General features: G+C 36.5%; 1 non-coding gene across 1 annotated transcript; it reads right to left on the minus strand.

Annotated features, from left to right (window-relative positions):
* Window positions 1-8102: 8102 nt before the first annotated feature.
* Window positions 8103-8209, minus strand: LOC141687967 (small nucleolar RNA R71). The gene has a single exon (XR_012561441.1). It is a non-coding gene; the product is annotated as a small nucleolar RNA R71 (small nucleolar RNA).
* Window positions 8210-25148: the final 16939 nt, after the last annotated feature.

Genomic DNA, 25148 nt, shown 5'->3' on the forward strand with positions numbered 1-25148 from the left:
TAGCTTCTTGTGCCATAACCAACTTTCATCTTGACTTGCTTTCCTGAGAAGACAAGTAACAGATTCTGCATTGATGAGTTGAAGTCAGCTAGGTACACATTCCTTTTCTCACTCCAGTGAGAACCACTTTGTTGCTCCTCTTGTTGTCACAACACAGGCTTCTGTAGTGAAGGTTACTGAATTGCCTTAATCATAAAGCTGGCTGATACTCAATAAATTGTGCTTGAGACCATCCACTAAGGCAACCTCCTCAATGATGACATTGTCTTTTGAAATCAAGCCATATCCCACAGTATAACCCTTGCTGTCATCTCCAAAAGTAATACTTGGACCAGCTCTTTCCTTGAACTCTGTGAGCAGGGTAGAATCTCCAGTCACGTGTCTTGAACAACCACTATCCAAGTACCACAGATTCTTTCTATTTCCCTGCACACATTTAAAACAAATCAAGTTGGTTTTGGTACCCAAGTTTCCTTGGGTCCTGCCTTGTTAGCTTTCTTCGTTTGTTTCTTAGGTTTGATCTCATTTAACTTGGGGATATCAGATTCATCCTTAGTCATCTGAGTTGGACCTTGAAACCATTTATTAAAACAGAATTATCATGCATATTTGATTAACAGGAAATGACATGCTATTTGCAAACATGTTATTCCAGTAGGGCATGCTAAATGGCATTGAGGCATATTCAGTGTAGCATAATAAGGATTAGGTGCAAATGACATATTAGCAAATTGTGCTTCATATTCTGAGCAGACATAGCATTCAAAGGCATAGAAGGCATATCACTCATGTTGGGAAAAGAAGGTGATACAATCATGGAAGTAGGCATGACAAGTTTGCAATTAATAGACAGATGATTAACACTACCACACTTAACATATTTTTTAGGAGCATACTTATCAGGTGTGTAGTTGTTATGTTTGTTATTTCCTACTTTCCCATTTCTATTATTTTTCTTTTTAGCTTCTATTTTAACCTCAATCTTTTCTAGTCTGTCATTCAATTATTTGATGGACAGATGACCAATATTCACTTTCTTCTCCTTCTTCACATGACTAGATTCTCCTGAAATAAAGTTTTTGGAAACTGATCCATATTTTCATTTAACTTGGCAAGTTTGGCTTTACTCACAGGTTTGCTCACAGCCAACAGATGAGGATTTATGTCACTCGGCGGATAACCTTTTTGATTATCCGACGGATGACTCTCACCATCCGTCGAGTCCACTCTGTTAGCAATCCTTTAACCAAATTGGATTCTAGCTTCTCTTTACTCTTTTTCCTGGCTGCATCACAGAAGTACTCAATATCTTGAACTTTGGTGATTTCAGCATGGACATCTCTAGATGATTTCATGCCTTAATCACCTCCTGTTCACGATCAAGCTGCTTCTTCAAAATTTCTTCTTTCTTCAAGGACTCGTTAATTCTTCCTTATCAATCTTACATTCTATTCTCAATTTTTCAAATTCAATAAACTGAGACTCTAGCATATTATTCCTCTCACTTAAAAACCAATTGTTTTCTTTGATTTTAGCATTTTCCTTAGTGAGGGACTGAGTGTAACACGCAAATGATATAATTCTGTAGACATGTCATTTATTGTATCATTACACTCAGCTTTAGATAAATATGCAAGGTTAGTGGTGATTACCTGATTACTTGAAGAAATTGTCTCTGTTTCATCAGACTTGGCCATTAGGGCTAGATGACATAGCTGACATCTTCATCCACATCCAGACCATCTGCTGCCCAGTCACTTTCTTGTGTAATAAAAGCCCTTTCCTTTTGTTTGAGCAAACTCAAAATACTTCTGTTTATAATCCACAGGCTCAAGCTTTTTCTTGCTGGAATCTGATTTTATATACTCACTAGTAAAGTGCCCTGCCAAGCCACATTTGAAACATTTGAATTTTGATTTATCCACCATGTTTCTATTGGCTTAGCTGCTCCAAAGTTCTTCTTGAACTTGAGCTTGGCAAATCTTCTGGAAAGAAATACAAGATGTTCATCAATATCATCCAGCTATACATCTTGGCTCAAAGAATCTTCTTTTCTGCTACCAGCACCTTGCCCTTGTTTTCACAGACCTTTGAAGTAGACTCAACAGCTTCTATCTTCATCTCCTTCTGTTTCTCTAACTCAGCAACCAGTGCAAAGAACCCTTCTTTCTTTCTTCCTTTCTCCATTCTTTCATCTTGCTCTATTTCAAGCTCATAAGTCTTTAGAATGCCATACAGTCTCTCTAGTGTAAACTCCTTGTATTCTTGTGAATTTCTCAAGGAGACTGTCATTAGTTTCTATTCTTTGGAAAGGATCTCAGGAATTTGAGGTTAGAGTCTTTGGTTTGGTAGACTCTTCCATGCAACTTCAGGAGCATTAGTATCTTTTGAAATCTACTAAAGATATTAGTGAGAGTTTCACCTTCTTCATAGTGGAAATGCTCATATTGCTGAATCAGTAACTGCATCTTGTTTTCTCTAACTTGTTCAGTGCCATCACAGATTATTTGAATGGTGTCCCAAACCTCCTTGGATGTCTTGCAATTGATGATTTTGTCAAACATATCACCATCAACTCCATTGATAAAATATTCATGCCCTTCTTGTCTTTCCTGACTTGTTCAATATCAGGATCTGACCATTCATGCCTTGGCTTGGGAACTGATGGCTCTTTTCCAGTTGCAGCTCTCATTGGTACATGAGGACCTCTCTCTATTCAATCCACATAGGCCTCATCTTGAGAAAGTAAACGAAGATGCATCTTTACCTTCCAGTGATGATAATTATCCTTTGTCCAGAAAAGGAATCTTGACTCCAACATCCTTCTTGTTCATCTTGCTGTTTGTTGTGATCTTTAAACTTTTTGTGCTTCAAGAGCTTGCTCTGATACCAATTGTTAGTCCCTAATAATACAACAAGAATTACAGAAGGGGGGTTGAATGTAATTCTAGCTACTTTTTAAGATTAGAGAAAAATGGTTCTAACTCAATAATATATAAGTGTTTGATTTGCAAAGTGCGGAATGAAGAGTTAGATAAATCAAAACACAAGTAATTAAAAACACAAGTCTTTAAATTTTTTTGGTCGATTTGAATGCATCTACCAGAGATATATAAATATATCAAGAGAACCCTGTGAAGCTTGAATAGCTCACAGCTGCTTACAAATATGAACAACTAAACTTACAGAGAAATGCTACATAATTCAGCTTACAATTGTTTCTCTGAGAATGTATTTGCTTAGTCTTCTGTTCTACTTGCTACTCTTGGTTTATATATCACCAAGATTACATGTAATAAGACAAGATAATAAAACAAAACCTATCAAGTCTAATACCATGTTGCTTCACTACTCTATTCCAGCGTCTTTGAATATCTTCATAATATCATGGAAATGGTAATGCTTCTTTGTTCTCAAAAATCCAGCTGAATAGGCTGCCACATTCCTTTTGCAAACACTCGATGCATGTGACTGTGTTGTCACTGTCAACAGATATTTGAATTGATCATCCGTCAGGTACATGATTATCATCCGTCGGGTAGCCTTGTTGATCATCCGTCGGGTAGCTTTGTTGGTCATCCGTCGGGTAGCTTTGTTGATCATCCGTCGGGTAGCTATTTGACACCTGACTTCATTTCTTTATGCAGAATTACAAGACATCTTATATTTACAATTAATCAACCTATTCTGCATATCTAATTAAAGTCAACGTGACTTTTATGCTACTACAGAATCTATACAAAGGTGTTTGCAGAAATGTGCTACATGACTTATTGTTACATAAGCTACTCACTCGATGGATGTCAAATCATCATCCGTTGGGACTATATTGAGTCATCCGCGGGACTATATCTGATTATCTGTCGAGTGCTACATTTTACACTAAGTTGAATCTACTAAGGTGTTTTGTTAATGTAATCATCAAGTTCACAACATATTCCCAACATAATCTCAACGAATGATCAACCAAAGTTTCAATGGATGATCAACCATAGTCCTAACGGATGATCCGATGAAGTATTCAACAGATGATCAAATTCAAAAGGCCGTTGATAGTGACTTGACAGTCACATGCGTTGAGTGTATGCAAATGGAATATGGCAGCCTAATTATAGGTTTTAGAGAACAAAGAAGCATTTCCATTTCCATGCTAAATTGAAGATATTCAAAGATGCTGGATTGAGAAATGAAAAAGCATGAGATTAGACTAGAAATATTTTATCTTATTTGTTTGTCTCTTTATCATGTAACTTGGTGATATATAAACCAAGTGTAGCAAGTAGATTATTATCCAAGTTAGTATGCAATTATCAGAGAAATAGAAAAAGTAATATATGTAAAGAATTTCTCTGTTCTTGTGAGTTCAACTTGTAAGCAGCTGTGTACAACATTATAACACAGAGTTACCTAATTAATATCTACCTCTAGTGGAAAAGTTCAATCCACAAGAAAGTTTTTAAGTACTTGTATTTAATTACTTTATGTTTTGATTTCTTTATTACTTTCATTCCGCATCATTGCTAAATCAACACAGTTATATATTTATAGTAAAGCTATTTTTAAAATAAAAAGAAGCCAAATTACATTCAACCCCCCTTCTATATTCTTTGTTAGATTGTTTAGGAATAACACATTGTTAACTTTCTTTTAAAACCCTTTTCAACAAATTCCAGCTCACACTAAACCGCTAGTATAACTTCGAAAAGAAGTATACTAGTCCCATCTATACAATACACAACTATAATATAATAATATAATATAATCAACTTACATAACAAAACTTACACTAGTCGGAAAACCCTGAAACAACCACCTTCCAAAGCTTCTTCTTGCTTTCTCGAATTACGCGGCTAAAATATCGCAAACTAATCCTCACTAGAAGATTAAATTTGAAAACATGCAAGTACGAGCGAAAGAAATGCTCAGCAAGTTCAGTATGACATATAAATGGTTTTTGATATAAAACCGACATCAGCAATTGAGAAAAAACATTTAAACTCATAATTGTTGAATCAGAAAATTTTGTTAAGGAATCCCAGAATTGGTTCCTCATTTGTATTCGAAACCCTTTTTGATATTTTTGAGCAAAAATGATTCAACAATACTTTGAATCTTTGATAAAAATAAAACTCATAAAATAATGTTTACGAAAATATCGTAAACAACAACATGAAACAGTGATTATGGACTGAATCATAACTTCATATCCAATTTACTCAAAACCCCAATCATGATATCAATACGTATTTTGTTGTCACGTCAAATTAGATATCAATACTAACTTAGATGCTCACAACATCCCATACTGAAGTCAACATTAATCATATATATTAATACCACCTTTGATATTTAACAGCAAACTAAGTATCAACATCAATCAGAAACCGAATTTCACATTTATCCAAACAAAACACTTGATAAATCATTTATTATATGATTATCAAAAATAATTTAGCAATTTAGATTGGAACCAATTATGCACTATGCTGTTCCTGATGATGAGTCACGAAACAGCACCGGTATCCCGCAGCCATACCGTAAATATAGGTACTGGTATCCCACAACCATATCGTACCTATATGATATCCACAAAAGGCATATATTCACCTAGCAAGATATTATACTTTCATATAATAGCTCGCGTTGGACTGGTGACTTGGCCTCTTACGCAACCAGTAACCATCCATATTAAAATATTTTATTGAAAGGGGTCATAATAATCGACACCCTTAATAATTTTATTTCCCCACTCACTTGACAATAATACTCGCAACAAAACCATTTTTTTCTAAAAAAATAAAAAATTTATAATCAATATTTGGATAAGTAAAAATACTTAACTATTCTGAACTTAGAATAGCAGAGAGTACTGCATGATAAACATTTAACTCATCGATATGTAAAACATTTATCTACTCTGAACTGAGAATAGAAAAGCAATACTTGCATCATCATAAGCAGTTGGATATGTGAAATACTGAACTATTCTGGAATTAGAATAACGTAAAAAACTTGCATAATGGGGTTCAGAATAAACATCACTTGAACGATAGGTGAAGATAGTGATACTTTCCTTTGGTGTTGATGATAAGTGGATTTTATATCCACTTGGAATGCTTTATTACAAGCTTAAATTGGTGTTTTGGACTCAAGTTGTTGGTATTTTGATGTGTTTTTGTGTTATTGCATTTCAGGTATCAGTTAAATGAAGAAAAGAGCTTTTAAAGGAAATATGATGAAAAGTGATCAGAATTGGAAGCCAAGGCCATTGTCAAGTTGTAGAGAATCTCAATAGCTTCGCGTGGGCAGTTGAATCGCCTAATTCTGACGAGTAGAACTCAAGTTATGGCCAAAACAAGATTCATCAGAATATTTTTCCCAGTCAGTAGCTGAGCGCCCGCTCAGCAGAGCTGAGCGCCCGCTCAGAGAGCTGAGCGCCCGCTCAGGAGAGCTGAGCGGCCGCTCAGGGGGCGGCTGGTCGCTGATTTCACTGAAAAGGCCTTTTTTGAGTAGAATTTGACGATTTTAAGGGTTCAGGTCCACTAGGGGCGTATATATACTTAAAAAAAAGGGTTTTCATCATCCGGGAAGATTGTGATACCAAGGAGAAGGCTTAGAAGCACAGAACAACTCCGAAAAAGAAGATCTTATTTTCAACTTGTGATTCTTTGAATTAGTTGTAACTTTGGATGCTCGTTTCCGTTCTTGTTGAACCTAGATCTCGTTTATTCGTACTTTGATTATTATTTAGTTTATTAAGACCTTGTTTATACCATGCTTTCATGGAACCCATGGTGATGATGAGTTCGATTATGGGCTAATCGTTGTCATGGGATTTTAACGAATTTACTTATGGATTTCAATAATTAATTATTTCAATATCTTGGTGTGTATTGATTGTATGATATCCTAGTATTGGTTGTGCTTATTCGTCTTATGTGCATAGCTAACATATAAGATAGCGTGTTAATCTCTATTGAAGTGACAGTGAATATAGAGGTTTAGAACTTGCCATGCTAGCATAGGTTCTTGTATGTGTATACATGATTCGTAGGTAACTCTAACCGTTTTACTTGCCCTATGTAATCAAGATAGATAACTTGTTCTTAAATCGTTATGTTGTCAAATTCTATAGACATATAGGGTCTCAATATAATTGGTGCCTATTCAGCTTCTATCTCTTTTGTGGATGTCTGGTAGAATGGTACTCGTGCAACGAAAGCTGGCGTTTATCAGTTTCGTGTTATCTGATTAGTGTCCTCACCATCACATGCTAAGGTTAAGAACGAGAAGGTTATTGAACAAAGTATTTAATGAAGTTAGAATCCCATGTTTGTCATATATATTAATTCAACTTCAATTCTCTTAGTTAATGTTATTTAGTATAATCTCTTAGTTTAATAAAAACCCAATTTGTTATTTGTCTTAGCATTGAGCGATAACCATACATTGTTGCATAGGTGCATAAATTGAACTTAACCTAAACCAGTCTCTGTGGGAACGAATCTGATTTATATCTTATACTACTTGTGAACGCGTATACTTGCGTGAATATTAGCGTGTTTTCGCACTAACAAGTTTTTGGCGCCGCTGCCGGGGACTCGGTGTTAATTTTTAGTTTATGTGCTTGTCATCAGTGGTCGTTAAAGTTCACTGACTCGGATTCTTTTACTTTCACGGTTTATTTGTTTGTGTTTCAGGTACTCATTACAATGGGAGATCCAGCAGCACGAACGAAAGCCTTGATGGATTTTTCTCAACCCAAGATCAATGACATTCAATCTAGCATTGTACGGCCAGCTATCACAGCTAATACCTTTGAGATCAAGCCTGGCATAATTCAATGGGTACAGACTTCAGTCCAGTTTGGGGGTTCTCCAACGGAAGATCCCAATACACACATTAGGGATTTCATTGAAATATGCGACACCTTCAAGTTCAACGGTGTTTCTGAAGATGCTGTGAAGCTGAGACTGTTCCCATTCTCTCTGAAGGACAAGGCTAAGAGCTGGTTACACTCTCTACCAGCTGGTTCGATTACTACTTGGGAAGATCTTGCTCAGAAGTTTCTTACTAAATTCTTCCCTATGGCGAAGACAGCTGCACTCAAGAATGCTATTACTCAATTTGCGCAGCAAACGGGAGAATCGCTAAGTGAAGCTTGGGAGCGCTACAAGGAGATGCTTAGGAAGTGTCCTCATCATGGAATTCCTGATTGGATGATCATCAATTGTTTTTTACAATGGGTTGGGAGCACAGTCCAGACCCATGCTCGATGCAGCATCAGGCGGAGCATTATGGGCAAAGAGCTATAAGGAAGCTTATGATCTAATTGAACTGATGGCTGCTAATGAATATCAGTATCCAACCCAGAGATATCCACAGGGCAAGGTAGCAGGAGTTCTTGAAGTGGATACAGCTACGGCTATCACTGCTCAACTAAAGGCGTTGTCTATGAAGATCGATTCTCTGGCTAACTATGGTGTTAAGCAGATAATTAGTGTTTGTGAGCTGTGTGCAGGTCCGCATGCGATAGAGCAATGCGCTATATCTAGCGACTCAGCTCAGTTTGTGAGCAACTTTCAGAGATCGCAACAACCAGTTCCAGACACTTATCATCCTGACAACTGGAATCATCCTAACTTCAGCTGGAGCAACAATCAGAATGTGATGCAACAGCCATTCCAGCCGTTTGGAAATAAGCTGTTCAACTCTCTTGGTTTTCAGCAACAACTCCAACTTCAACAACAAACTCATGATGCAGGTCTATCTTCGAATGAAAAATCTGAATTAGAGGAGTTGAGGCTTATGTGCAAAAACCAGGCTCTTATATGCCAAAGCCAAGCTGTTTCTATCAAGACTTTGGAGAACCAAATAGGGCAAATTGCTAATGCCTTATTGAATCGACCACCAGGAATGCTTCCTAGTGATACAGAAGCCAATCCAGGAAAGAGGGAAGTTGAAGAACATGTGAACGCCATCACCTTAAGGTCTGGAAAGGTCGCAAGCCCCCAAATTCAGCAAGACGAAGAGCCTGAAAAATCTCAAGATTCAGAAAATGCAGTTGTGGCTGAAAAAGATGTGCAGAAGGAAGTAGAGGTGGAACCAAGGAAGACTACTGTGGAACATACTCCTCCTGAGGGTAATACAGGGGAGAAACAGATCTATCCTCCACCTCCTTTTCCTAAAAGGCTGCAGAAGAAAAAGTTGGATAAGCAGTTTGAGAAGTTTCTGGAGGTGTTCAAGAAACTTCATATCAACATACCTTTCGCTGAAGCTCTTGAACAGATGCCTAGCTATGTGAGGTTTATGAAAGGTATTCTCTCTCGGAAAGTGAAGCTCGATGACTTAGAGACCGTTGCTCTAACGGAGGAATGCAGTGCTGTGCTGCAACAGAAGTTGCCTCCGAAGCTTAAAGATCCTGGAAGCTTCACTATTCCTTGCACCATCGGAAACTTGTCGTTCGACAAGTGTTTATGTGATTTAGGAGCTAGCATCAATCTGATGCCCTTATCTATCTTCAAGAAGCTTGGTCTGCCTGAGCCGAAACCAACATACATGTCATTGCAACTAGCTGACCGTTCCATCGCTTATCCACGAGGTATAGTGGAGGATGTCTTGGTCAAGGTGGATAAACTCTTCTTCCCTGCTGACTTTGTAATTCTTGATTTCGAGAAAGATAAGAAGATTCCCATTATCTTGGGAAGACCATTCTTGGCTACAGACCGAACTATGATCGATGTGCAAAAATGAGAGCTTTCGATGAAGGTTCATGATCAGAAGGTCACTTTCAATGTGTTCAAGGAAATAAAATTACCCACAGCTAAAGAGGAGTGCTTTAAAGTAGATCAAATTCAGGTTTTGAATGCACCTCTGTGGAAGAGGAAGTTGGATGTGCCATTCGATTCTCTTGGGTTAGCTGAGCTGAAAATTTCTCAGGAGCGTCTCGAGCCGTCTATTGAAGATGCTCCCACACTTGAGCTCAACCCACTATCAGATTACTTGAGTTATTCATTCTTAGGTGCACCCCCTGACAAGGGGTTGGGATATATCTTTGATGATGTAGAGGGTAGCCGAACGGATCCTACAGTGCCTATAGAGGGTTCTTCTCATGTGCAGCACGTAGTTGATAGGACTGGTGTTGGTGATGAGCAGTACAGGCGAGTAATTAGGCGTATGAAGGCCATGCACGACATTCACCGTCATTTTGCTGAAGATTTGACACACACTTTCGGTACTATTTTCCGAGACACTAGTGGCGAGGTTGATTGGCCACCTGATCCTCCACCCGAAGAGGGTGATCTTTCCGACGACTAGGTATGCCTGAAATCCTTATTATTACCTTCAATGAGGACATTGAAAATTTTAAGTTTGGGGGTGATAATGTAAGGATTAGTAGTGTGTGTCCATATAGATTCATATAGATTTATGTTGCATGTTTAGTTGTAGTTCATTCATATTTTTGCATGATTGTTCATTTAGGACATATTTGTTTATTTTTATGTAATTTCATATAGTTGCATTTGCATGCATATTTAGCATGATCCCTTAAGATGAACTATGATATTTGATAAATTGATGTTGATTTCAGTGTGGTGATGACGAATAGAGGGATGTTTAAGTCCTAATGAATTGATTTGCATGCCAAAAACAAATATTTTCACAAAGTCTTATAGGGTTGCTTTTGATCTAGATCATGATCATACTTGTTTGTTGTTGAGATTTAATCACTTGGTTATATTTAGAATTTGTGATATTCTCGTAGTGACGTAAAAACACTGATTCTTTTTATCTGGAGAAAAACTTGGATTTCATTGCTAGTTGTTGTAAGGCTAGGTGTCAAATGGCTAGTAGCCGGCTCATATTTTTATGAGTAGTCTAGGGTTGAATGAGATGGAGCGAAACGCACTCATTCAGAAATTGTTGAAAAAAAAAGAAAAAAAAAGAAAAAAAGAGAGAAAAAAGAAAAAGAAAAAAAGTATGTGTTTATGCATAATTGATCAAGAGTGAGCTCTTTAATACTCGAGTTATTAAGTTTTAGGGGACTTTGTGCCTAGTGACCTAAGGCTTTTATAGTCTGGGATCCACTAACCTAACGCTCGCTACATGGGTATTATTGTATAAGTCTTTTGGGACCTCATTCATTGCACGATCAAATAAGCATCTTTGTTATGTGTTCAATAATAGTGTGAATCCTTGTATAACTCTAGTAGAAAGGAGGTGTTGTGAGTCATAATGCGTTTATTGTCTATTCTGTTTATAAACTTTTGATTGTTTCGATGATAGATAAGTTATGGTTATTGATCTAGTATCGACAGTATATCTGTTAAGCATCCACACACGCACGTTTCTGGTTTGTGAGTTGGTTTGTGGGATTTATTTGAACTCTGTTTAAAGTCATTGCATTTTTAGAGGCATTGGCTTATTCATTTGGTTATGGTTATTCTGAGGGGATCAATTGCATTATCATTTAGTTGCATTCACATAGTTACATTCATGCATTAGGTTTGTTTTGTAGTTTTGAGTCTGTTTATGCTTGAGGACAAGCATCGATTCAAGTTTGGGGGTGTGATAAGTGGATTTTATATCCACTTGGAATGCTTTATTACAAGCTTAAATTGGTGTTTTGGACTCAAGTTGTTGGTATTTTGATGTATTTTTGTGTTATTGCATTTCAGGTATCAGTTAAATGAAGAAAAGAGCTTTTAAAGGAAATATGATGAAAAGTGATCAGAATTGGAAGCCAAGGCCATTGTCAAGTTGTAGAGAATCTCAATAGCTTCGCGTGGGCAGTTGAATCGCCTAATTCTGACGAGTAGAACTCAAGTTATGGCCAAAACAAGATTCATCAGAATATTTTTCCCAGTCAGTAGCTGAGCGCCCGCTCAGCAGAGCTGAGCGCCCGCTCAGAGAGCTGAGCGCCCGCTCAGGAGAGCTGAGCGGCCGCTCAGGGGGCGGCTGGTCGCTGATTTCGCTGAAAAGACCTTTTTGAGTAGAATTTGACGATTTTAAGGGTTCAGGTCCACTAGGGGCGTATATATACTCAAAAAAAAGGGTTTTCATCATCCGGGAATGTAACACCCCCAGATCGGGGATCCGGGTCGTCACGGTCTTTCTTTCCACAATATCACTTCACTTAATTAATAATAATAACCTTATGCTGTGACCCCACACTAACACACACCACAACCCGTTATAGTCTCAGAGATGAAATTTAAATAAGTACAAGTCTTTGAATCCACAATTTAAAAGTTATTACAACCAAAAATGATTACTTGATAAATTTACAGTTAATTGCCATTATCTGCCACAAGTTATAATTATACATAATTTGATTCTCAAAAATAGAATGCCTGATCTACCAATAGATCTACCTCTGCAGCTATAGCAGCTACAACATCATCGGGAAGACGCGGAACGCTTCCCACGCGCTTGCGCTGGGTCTGCTGGAGTCTGGCCATCTTTCCTAACTGTTGTTGTGTGATGAAGAAATAAAGCAAGCGTGAGCCTTACAGCTCGCAAGATAATATATAGTGATAACAATAATATAAGTATCTAAATGGATACTTACTAGAATCTTTTATCATGAGTAAGATAATTACTTACTAGATATAAGTAAAAACAAGGGATGAAGTTACCAAATACTTCACTATACTTATATCATTTATAAAGCTACTTGAACTACCACTGTTCAAAGTATAATGAGCTTTCAACAGTTCATCACATAGATGAGACTACCAGACAAGATTTGAATAGATTAAATCTTTGAAATATTATTAAAGGAAATGAAGTTATGATATACTTCATTTAGTTCTGATATATATATATATATATATATCCACATATACATCTTCTTTATACATTTCCTGAAAACCTCTGTCATGTAAAGTATGAACAGAATTGCAATATCCAATAAATTTGGAAAGGAAAAGAATTTGGCATAAACCAGATATCTTGCTGATCAGGCAAAGATATCCATAAGTAACCTTTTCTACTAGTAGATGGACGAATTCCCCACTGGTCATCACCCTGGTCGCAATAGGACCTTATGCTGGACTGCCACTCAGCCACTTATGCATTTGATGGACTCCCACTGAGCCACTTACACTATCATGGACGCCCACTGAGCCCATGTTGCTTATGCCGACTCAATAGATGGACTTACTTCCCGAACATTGGGTAAATAATCAATTCATTTACCAAAACTGCAACCTTGTTGCGAATATAAAATACACCATAGAGCCGGATCCCTCAGGTTTTGAACGAGTATTTAAATCCCCTTAAAAAGGAAGATCTTAAATATAAAAATGAGTTTTGGGATCCGCTCTAACTTTTAAAAATCATTTTGAAGACTCGAAAACACTTTATAGAGTGTTTGGAGTAAAGCTGATTTAATGAAGTAAATCAGTCCCCAGAATATTTAGAAAATGACTGAATATTATTATTTAAATAATATTCCCATAAAGAATAATCTTTATAAAAATAATTGAAGTAGAAGTATTAAAACTTATACTTGAAACGAGTATTAAATAACCAAAGATATACTTATATGAAAGTACTATCTTTATTTGAATAATCGAAAATAAGTTTGATTATTGACACCTTATTCTTTAATAAAATAAAGAATATACCTCAGCAAATAATTGGAGTCATAGATCCTCAAATGAATATTCAAATAATATTCATTAAATAATATAAACTGAGTCATAAGCCCTCGAATGAATATTCAAATAATATTCAATAAATAATATAAAAGAGTCATAAGCCCTCGAATGAATATTCAAATAATATTCAGATAAATAAATAAAAGGGTCATAAGCCCTCGAATGAATATTCAAATAATATTCAGATAAATAAATAAAAGGAGTCATAAGTCCCCGAATGAATATTCAAAATAATATTCATTAATAAAATAAAAGGAGTCATAAGTCCTCGAATGAATATTCAAAATAATATTCATTTAATATAAAGGAGTCATACGCCTTCAAATAATATTCGAAATAATATTCAATAATAAAATAAAGTTAAAGTTATCGAATAAACCTTATTCGATTAATAGTTTTGAAAACTATGACCATATATATATATATATAAGTATATATATATATATTTATATCCATATATACAAAATCTACTCGGGATCCTCGACTCCCGGTTTTAGAAAATATTTTCACCTTTGGGTCCCTGTACTAAGGGTATATGCAAATTACCGCTATCCTCTAGCATAGGTATTATCAACTGAATCAACAGATATATATGGAAAGAATACGAAACAGGAATGCATATATATATACCATAGCAGCATGCTTCAATATACTGCATCATTTGCTAATTAACCAACATGCATCTATCGCAAGATAATGCAAATACATATATTCATCACAACAACAGTTATAACGGGTAGAAAACTTGCCTGAGCGACTTGGGGTGATAAAAGGCTCGGGACGAGTCTGGTAACCTATAAACAATAAGTAAGTTGGAATTAAACCAAAGTCACTTGTAAATCTATACTTTAACTAACTTAGACTCTAACGCTTATTTTGCGCTTATTGATTCTCTTAAGTCACTCGAGTACCCTCGGCTCCACCATTTTTAATAAATCAACCATTACGAGTTTTAAAGCGATTCCTTCGCGAGTGTCTTACCAACTGCCTAACACTCTTACCATAATTGTTTCATACATTAATTAACCCTTTTTGGTCTTTAACCTATGTTTCAAAGTAAGGCGAGGGGAAATGATTCGTTCGCGAAACGCCGTTACTTGAAACGGTCGTTTCTCCTAAACCGTACATCGGAATCAAACGAACTACATATCAAAACGAAGCTCGTAACATGAAATATCTAAACATGGCAATGGTCATAATCTAGCAGGGAGTTCTCGGGTCCAAATGTTATGAACAAAAGTAGTCTAAAGTAAATCGGACATTACGACGGCTATGTTTACGCGATTACCAATGTTTAAACTACTCCAATTAACCACCAACCAACTCATAACCATCAATACAACAAAACTTCACCGAAACCATACCACATCAGTCCATAATCTCCAAGGTTTTCAACTCAAACAACCACAATCAAGACCTATGAACTATAATCAAGCTTCAATTACCAAAACACTTCCAAATCAAACCAAACTACTAATAATCACAATCCATGCTTCTCATTTCACAAAACCAACCATTAAACTTACTAACAAATAAAGTAAAGGCTAGGGTTTGAAGTTTATACCTTCCTTGGGAGGTGTTAAGTTGCTAGGAAGCCTTAGGGAGCCTCCTACAAGCTTGATCTTTCCAAAGAAATCAAGAACACAAAGTTAGGCTTTGAAGTTTCTAAAAGTCCGATTTACAGAACTGTAAAAATGAGGGTCTTATCATGATTATTTGGACGAGACTTGTGAATAAGAGTTGTAGGTCATCTCAATACCTTTCCAATGAGCTATAGAACACAATATTTGAGTGAGAAATGAAGGAGATACAGCAGGTTTAGTGTGCTCGTTCTGTTTTGGCCGAGAGCATGAAGAACAATGCCTTGGTTTCTTTTTGATTTTGATGAAAAATGATTTGCTTGGCTTGGTTGGTTTGATTTTTGTGTTTGTTTTAGTAAATTACCTAGTTGCCCTTGATTTTGTGTGGTTAAAAAGCCACCACATCTCCTTCCTTCCCATGTCATGCTTGTGTCATCCTCATGATGTCATCCTCCCCTCCTTGTCCTCTTCTCATTGGTTGGGTGACATCATCCTCTCTAATCCCTTTGATTAACTTCCTAATTGTTTGCCTAATGACCGCTGATCTGTTATACTATTCGCTTAACTTTCGTTTTCATTTATCGTTTGAGGGATCATACCCGGGATCTTATTACTTAGGTTCCCTTAACTTTCTCAATACATTATATTCCTTTTTATGATCCTCTATTATAATCCTTTAATTTAAATCCTTTTATCCTGTTATCTTATACTCAATTCTTTCCGTATCTATTGGATTTCCGGGAAAAATCAAAGTGTTCGGATTTGGATTCTGACGATCTTTACATACACTTATATCCCATATAAAGTACTAATAAAATCTCAGAATATCCATATCAGAACCCCTATATAGTGTGGCATGAAAAGTTTTCTCATTCAGCAAAAACACTATTCATAAGGGTTTCAAAATTTCCCAAAATTTGGGGTTATTACAGTCTCCCCTCCTTAAAAGGATTCCGTCCCGGAATCAGATAGAAAATGAATTGGGATACTTTCTTAGCATTACACTTTCTAACTCTCAAATAAATTTTCCCACATTGTGGTTCTTCCATCAAACTCTGAATAGTTTGATAACCCTTCTCCTAAGCACTTGTTCCCTTTTCACTCTACAACCCTTCCTGGTTGCTCCATATAGGTTACGTCGGGTTGCATATCTATGCGCTCATATGCCCCTATTTATCTGGCATCTGAATTACACTTCCTTAACACTGATACGTGAGACACGTTACGACCTGCTACATGTTCGGGGTTAGGGCTAGCTCCTATGCTATCCTCCCAATACGTCTTAATATATCCAAGGGTCCAACAATTCGTGGACTTAGCTTTCATTTCTTTCTGAACCTCATCCTTCCTTTTCAAGGAAATACCTATAACAACACTAGGTCCCCTATTTCATACTCTTTTTCCTTTCATGTCAAATCAACATACTTATCATGTCCATCTTGGGCTACTACCAGCCGTCCTCTGATTAGATCTATCATATCCTTGGTCCTTTGGACTACTGCGGGTCCGAGCATCTTGCGCTCTACAACTTCATCCTAACATAAGGGAGATCGACATTGTCTTCCCTCAAGGATCTCATAAGGCGATACCTCAATACTGACATATGATCTATTGTCGTAAGAAAACTCAACCCGTGTTAAGTGATCATTCCAATTTCTTTCAAGTCTATTGCACAGACTCTTATTATAGCTTTTAGCATTAGAGCTTTTGCTTCTCACTACCCATCCTTTTTCCCAGTTCGTAGTCGCTACTATCTTCCGTTCCTAATATTATACTAGTTATACTTTTGCTCGTTAGCGTTCTATAACCTTTTAATAACCACGTCAACCTTAGTATCACGAATGTGTTTCCATTCCGAATACTGCCACAACTTTATTACTCCTTTTTCAGCTGTTTCTATTTCCCAAAGTTTGATCAATCATATAGAAGTAAAGGAATTTGTTGAGAGATCACTATGATCATGAACACTTGTTATCTCACATAGTTAGTACAGAAGGTGGCCAGTCTTTAGTACTTGACAAGCAAATAAACAATAGTTGGTATCCTACTAGGCTTCTATCACACAGATAGACAGTCATTCGGCAATACCTCCCCTTCTGGAAGGGTTGTTCTTCTCAACTTACATGAAATGAAAAGAAGAGAAAAGAACGAACTGAAGAGAATTGTATATATAAAAAAAATATACTGCCACAAAATATCTGGCTTGGAACCTACCTCTAAACTATAGAGGTTTGTCATAGGAGAACAAAACATATATGTATTTATATCAACATCAAGTATTATAGCATCCTATTTCACATGCCTAAATATTTTTGCTATTCCGTCCATCATTCTATGGACCCATGCTCTTCCTCGAGCTTATACACAATCACCTTTGAAACTCCCTCGACATCGAAAATCGAATCTGGGATCTCATTCTATACATCATCGTTACTAGAATTCTATGCTTGCACCGCAACCTTCCTCGTATAATAATACGACTCTCTATTGATAAGAAAGAATAATAATTCACTAGGTAGATACTCTACTTAATTAGTCTATCAATGATAACTTATACACTACCACGACCCGATTAGTGGTACTCAATCTCAACACCCATTCCAATACAACTCTCACGGTTGTAATTAGCTCATTACTCGCAGAATCATTGCTGTCTTACTATGGTCCACCACTGACCTACTGTAGTCATTCATTTTCCATGAAGTCTTAATAGCTAACCATACGGAGTCCATAAATCTCGTATCTAATTCTCCTAAGGAGTTAACATAACCACCAATCACAATTCATGAAGAACACTCCAAACTCTGACGTACTTTCATGACATGAAGTAGATAAAATTGCAGAAGAGTTTCAATCAAAGCAACGATAGCAGGTTAATACCATTCTTAATCATATGCCTTAAATAGAAGACTTAACTCAAAGGTTCGTCTAGTCCTTTTTGAAACATGGTCCTGGCTTATCTCAAGATAGGACCTCCTAAGATAAATAGCCCGCTCATGGCGATTACACGAATTAAACCTTTACCAACTACTATTACGGTTGGGTATTGCACAGTCATCAGAAGGAATGTCAATCTTCCAAACCATAATACAACCTTCACAGTTTTAACCATCCTCACTGTATTATTTTGGCACAAGCGCCTATAATTATCCTCTTACCTTTAAAGTGTCGGCCACCTCTTTGGCCTTTCCTGATAGTAAAATTTCCTTACAGTCAATTTCATTTTAACCACTTTCACAAATTTTCTACCCTATTTCCGATCACTGCTTGAGTGAAGATGTTTTCCTTAAAATCTGATAAGTAAAAAAAATCACCATTTTTCCATAAGTTATTGCCTCAGTCTTTAGAGGTTAATCACTGTCATGACTGACTCTCAATCATAATTAGAACATCTTTTATATTAAGTCCTAATTGCCCTAAATAATTTCGACCATTACTGGTTCGATCCATACTTTCTCGTGGTTTAACACGTGCCCCACTTGGCAACACTATAATTACGTCATATTTCCTTTATCCACATTTCTATTCTTGAGAATTTTGAATATTACCTTTCTCCTTGTAAAACCTCTAAGGTTATCCTTGAATCGTTCCTCCTGTATTCCCTAGATACAGAGCATATCAAAATACCATATACTAATACTAGAATCATTGTCTATATACTTTTGAAAAAAAATTTCTCCACTGATTCATTAAAGGTTGTTATTACCTTAATCCTTTCCAATTCATACTGTCAAATTTTATACTATCCCTATTAAGGGTGAAATGCCAACCTTTATGCATTCCCCTAGGATTCATTTTAAGTTACCGATGTTCTATCCTTAATTCCACCTTTGAAAAGGTACATGCATCCATCCATGGATAAACCAAGTCATATATCCTTGATAGATTATCTTCTTCATCATTCCCATCTCGATAGTCTATACCTAACTTCATAATAGCATCCTTATTCAAATTGAGGTCAATCCATATGGCCTCCAAAAGATAACAATGGTCATCCGCTTTTCTTTCCTGATTTGGTAATGATAACATGGATGTTCTGGAAGATATTGGTCATGTTCAACGTGAACTTCTTCTTAATAATTCCTTATTTACTTTTGTTGTTTATCTCAACAGTCACCTCAATGTTGGGATACCTCTCATACCTGGCGTCTCCCTTTCTGAGTATCGAGCCACCGGTCTTACATTTCACATTATTGAAGGTCACTTCCTTCATCCAAATTTTCCTACTTTCTTACTTTCTTGTCTCCTTAGTCTATCCGCGTCTTATTATTTATCCTTCGAACTATCTAAAGGTTTCCTTGAATCCTCCCAACTTAAAGGGGATAAAATGTACATAACTCGTATGCCTTCAACCATCAACTTTAACTCATGGTGAATCACCCTCATCCTGATGATTACATACTTTTCTATGTCTATTGCTACGAGTCTTTAGGGTTTCCTCATACCCAACTCCCTTATCATACCTCAAACTCTATTGCCTTTATATTCCTTTCCACTTCAGTTTCTTTTTATTTTCCTTTCTCTTATCATTATTTCATGAACTAACACAACATAAGTATTGATTCCAAACATCCCGTCATTCTGGATTCGTGTCCTCAGAACGAATCTTGATAACTTTTACAACTTAGATTCATAATTCATCATACTCATCCACTTTTGTTCTATCTCCAAAGCTTTTACACTATCTCCTTATCTTTGGGAATTACTTTCCCGAAAACAATTGACTGAACTTAAATCAGTTTATTCTAACCTCTAGCTCCGTGCCTTTCTTGGTCTTTCACCAGTGGGTGGTCTCTCTCTTAGGAGGGTAAGTGACAAAAACAGTCTTTTGTGGTTCGTCAATCATTCAGAATCTCAAATGATTCCTCTATTTCCTTTATCCAGGCTCTTGCCTCGACTAGGTCAACCTGTTCCTTGGAACTCTGAGAGCTTAGAGACTTAAAGGTCCTGAAAGAATTTCCTATCGCATTGTTTCCTCAAGGTGGTGGTTGGGGATAATAGTCTAAGTTCTGTCTAGACAGGTCCATGAATTGCCGTATAGGAGTACCGTCTCGGGTCTCCTTTCCTTACTCGACTTTCTGTTTCCTTAGTATGAAATGTTTCATCCTACTCCCCATAATTGGGGTCATCTTTTAATTTAAAATCCTCATTTTCCACTCCATTATGTCATGGGTTCCTTCTATCTTGATGGCGACCTCCCTGACTATCACGTTCAGGGTTTGCTCTAAATCTTATTCCTCAAACTATGGCTCTCATCTAAGTTCTCATCCTTATGCTCTTGAACTTTCGGAACCCAAATTCTATAGGAATACCTCATTATTCCCTTATCATCTTTCTCTGGCACCGTATGCTCTTTTCCAATAATTCGGTCTCTATTGCAATCTCAAACAACTTTTCGGTACCGGCTCCGGTTACCTTCACTACTATTTCCAAAATCTCTTATAAACTCTCCCAAAGACATTATCATCTTGAGTCTCTCCTTTTTACTAAGGGCATCAGCCACCACATTGGCTTTCCCCGAATGATAAAGAATCTCCCAATCATTATTCTTGATTAGCTCTAACTGCCTCCTCTGGCATATGTTGAGCTCTTTCTACGTGAAAATGTACTAGAGCACTTATGGCTTAGGTAATTCTCGCACTTCTCTCCATACAAGTAGTGCCTCCAATCTTTAGGGTAAAACTATTGCCACGAGCCTAAGCTCATGGGCGGGAATATCGAATTTCATATTACCTTAATTGTCTTGACATGTACGCGATTACCTTACCGTGCTGCATAAGCACGCACCCTAAGCCCTTGTGCGAAGTGTCACTACACTTCACAAAATCTCCTTTTCCATCCGGCAATGCCAGCATAGGGGCCATCACCAACCTCTGCTTCAGTTCTTGAAAGCTGTTCTCGCATTTCTCTGTCCATTCGAACTTCTCAGTCTTACGAGTAAGCCGCGTTAAAGGGGTTACTATCTTTACAAACTTGAACGAACCTCCGGTAGTGACCGGCCAATCCTACCTCTGGTAGTCGACCTAACCATGGTCATCAATTCATCAGTGGTCCTTTATCCAATCTTGTCAGGATCCTCCATGGGATCCTCCTCAACAACTATCCCTTCTAGGACAACATCTTCAACCGCTACATCCTCAATATCAACATCATCCGGTCCTGCATTAGGACACTCTATCGGATCCACAATCCGATCTCCAATTAGTAATAAAACATCATCGCACTGTTGCTCCTCAACCTCAGGGTTCGGAGTCCCGCTACCATATACGATAACGAACTACGCTCCTATCACGATATTTATAAGGGTTCCCATAAGGGTTTTAACTGTCAGTACTACGTTAGGTAGCCCGACTATGAACTTGGCAAGAGTTTTTATTATCTTTGTGAACTTATTATCTTAACGTCACATCATCTCTGAGGTTTATAACGCTTAGCTCTGATACCACTTCTGTAACACCCCCAGATCCGGGGTCGGGGATCCGGGTCGTCACGGTCTTTCTTTCCACAATATCACTTCACTTAATTAATAATAATAACCTTATGCTGTGACCCCACACTAACACACACCACAACCCGTTATAGTCTCAGAGATGAAATTTAAATAAGTACAAGTCTTTGAATCCACAATTTAAAAGTTATTACAACCCAAAATGATTACTTGATAAATTTACAGTTAATTGCCATTATCTGCCACAAGTTATAATTATACATAATTTGATTCTCAAAAATAGAATGCCTGATCTACCAATAGATCTACCTCTGCAGCTATAGCAGCTACAACATCATCGGGAAGACGCGGAACGCTTCCCATGTGCTTGCGCTGGGTCTGCTGGAGTCTGGCCATCTTTCCTAACTGTTGTTGTGTGATGAAGAAATAAAGCAAGAGTGAGCCTTACAGCTCGCAAGATAATATAAAGTGATAACAATAATATAAGTATCTAAATGGATACTTACTAGAATCTTTTATCATGAGTAAGATAATTACTTACTAGATATAAGTAAAAACAAGGGATGAAGTTACCAAATACTTCATTATACTTATATCATTTATAAAGCTACTTGAACTACCACTGTTCAAAGTATAATGAGCTTTCAACAGTTCATCACATAGATGAGACTACCAGACAAGATTTGAATAGATTAAATCTTTGAAATATTATTAAAGGAAATGAAGTTATGATATACTTCATTTAGTTCTGATATATATATATATCCACATATACATCTTCTTTATACATTTCCTGAAAACCTCTGTCATGTAAAGTATGAACAGAATTGCAATATCCAATAAATTTGGAAAGGAAAAGAATTTGGCATAAACCAGATATCTTGCTGATCAGGCAAAGATACCCATAAGTAACCTTTTCTACTAGTAGATGGACGAATTCCCCACTGGTCATCACCCTGGTCGCAATAGGACCTTATGCTGGACTGCCACTCAGCCACTTATGCATTTGATGGACTCCCACTGAGCCACTTACACTATCATGGACGCCCACTGAGCCCATGTTGCTTATGCCGACTCAATAGATGGACTTACTTCCCGAACATTGGGTAAGTAATCAATTCATTTACCAAAACTGCAACCTTGTTGCGAATATAAAATACACCATAGAGCCGGATCCCTCATGTTTTGAGCGAGTATTTAAATCCCCTTAAAAAGGAAGATCTTAAATATAAAAATGAGTTTTGGGATCCGCTCTAACTTTTAAAAATCATTTTGAAGACTCGAAAACACTTTATAGAGTGTTTGGAGTAAAGCTGATTTAATGAAGTAAATCAGTCCCCAGAATATTTAGAAAATGACTGAATATTATTATTTAAATAATATTCCCATAAAGAATAATCTTTATAAAAATAATTGAAGTAGAAGTATTAAAACTTATACTTGAAACGAGTATTAAATAACCAAAGATATACTTATATGAAAGTACTATCTTTATTTGAATAATCGAAAATAAGTTTGATTATTGACACCTTATTCTTTAATAAAATAAAGAATATACCTCAGCAAATAATTGGAGGCATAGATCCTCAAATTAATATTCAAATAATATTCATTAAATAATATAAACTGAGTCATAAGCCCTCGAATGAATATTCAAATAATATTCAATAAATAATATAAAAGAGTCATAAGCCCTCGAATGAATATTCAAATAATATTCAGATAAATAAATAAAAGGGTCATAAGCCCTCGAATGAATATTCAAATAATATTCAGATAAATAAATAAAAGGAGTCATAAGTCCCCGAATGAATATTCAAAATAATATTCATTAATAAAATAAAAGGAGTCATAAGTCCTCGAATGAATATTCAAAATAATATTCATTTAATATAAAGGAGTCATACGCCTTCGAATAATATTCGAAATAATATTCAATAATAAAATAAAGTTAAAGTTATCGAATAAACCTTATTCGATTAATAGTTTTGAAAACTATGACCATATATATATATATATAAGTATATATATATATATATATTTATATCCATATATACAAAATCTACTCGGGATCCTCGACTCCCGGTTTTAGAAAATATTTTCACCTTTGGGTCCCTGTACTAAGGGTATATGCAAATTACCGCTATCCTCTAGCATAGGTATTATCAACTGAATCAACAGATATATATGGAAAGAATACGAAACAGGAATGCATATATATATACCATAGCAGCATGCTTCAATATATTGCATCATTTGCTAATTAACCAACATGCATGTATCGCAAGATAATGCAAATACATATATTCATCACAACAACAGTTATAACGGGTAGAAAACTTGCCTGAGCGACTTGGGGTGATAAAAGGCTCGGGACGAGTCTAGTAACCTATAAACAATAAGTAAGTTGGAATTAAACCAAAGTCACTTGTAAATCTATACTTTAACTAACTTAGACTCTAACGCTTATTTTGCGCTTATTGATTCTCTTAAGTCACTCGAGTACCCTCGGCTCCACCATTTTTAATAAATCAACCATTACGAGTTTTAAAGCGATTCCTTCGCGAGTGTCTTACCAACTGCCTAACACTCTTACCATAATTGTTTCATACATTAATTAACCCTTTTTGGTCTTTAACCTATGTTTCAAAGTAAGGCGAGGGGAAATGATTCGTTCGCGAAACACCGTTACTTGAAACGGTCGTTTCTCCTAAACCGTACATCGGAATCAAACGAACTACATATCAAAACGAAGCTCGTAACATGAACTATCTAAACATGGCAATGGTCATAATCTAGTAGGGAGTTCTCGGGTCCAAATTTTATGAACAAAAGCAGTCTAAAGTAAATCGGACATTACGACGGCTATGTTTACGCGATTACCAATGTTTAAACTACTCCAATTAACCACCAACCAACTCATAACCATCAATACAACAAAATTTCACCGAAACCATACCACATCAGTCCATAATCTCCAAGGTTTTCAACTCAAACAACCACAATCAAGACCTATGAACTATAATCAAGCTTCAATTACCAAAATACTTCCAAATCAAACCAAACTACTAATAATCACAATCCATGCTTCTCATTTCACAAAACCAACCATTAAACTTACTAACAAATAAAGTAAAGGCTAGGGTTTGAAGTTTATACCTTACTTGGGAGGTGTTAAGTTGCTAGGAAGCCTTAGGGAGCCTCCTACAAGCTTGATCTTTCCAAAGAAATCAAGAACACAAAGTTAGGCTTTGAAGTTTCTAAAAGTCCGATTTAAAGAACTGTAAAAATGAGGGTCTTACCATGATTATTTGGACGAGACTTATGAACAAGAGTTGTAGGTCATCTCAATACCTTTCCAATGAGCTATAGAACACAATATTTGAGTGAGAAATGAAGGAGATACAGCAGTTTTAGTGTGCTGGTTCTGTTTTGGCCGAGAGCATGAAGAACAAT

This window comes from Apium graveolens, chromosome 9, assembly GCF_009905375.1.
Source record: "Apium graveolens cultivar Ventura chromosome 9, ASM990537v1, whole genome shotgun sequence".
Taxonomy (NCBI): domain Eukaryota; kingdom Viridiplantae; phylum Streptophyta; class Magnoliopsida; order Apiales; family Apiaceae; genus Apium; species Apium graveolens.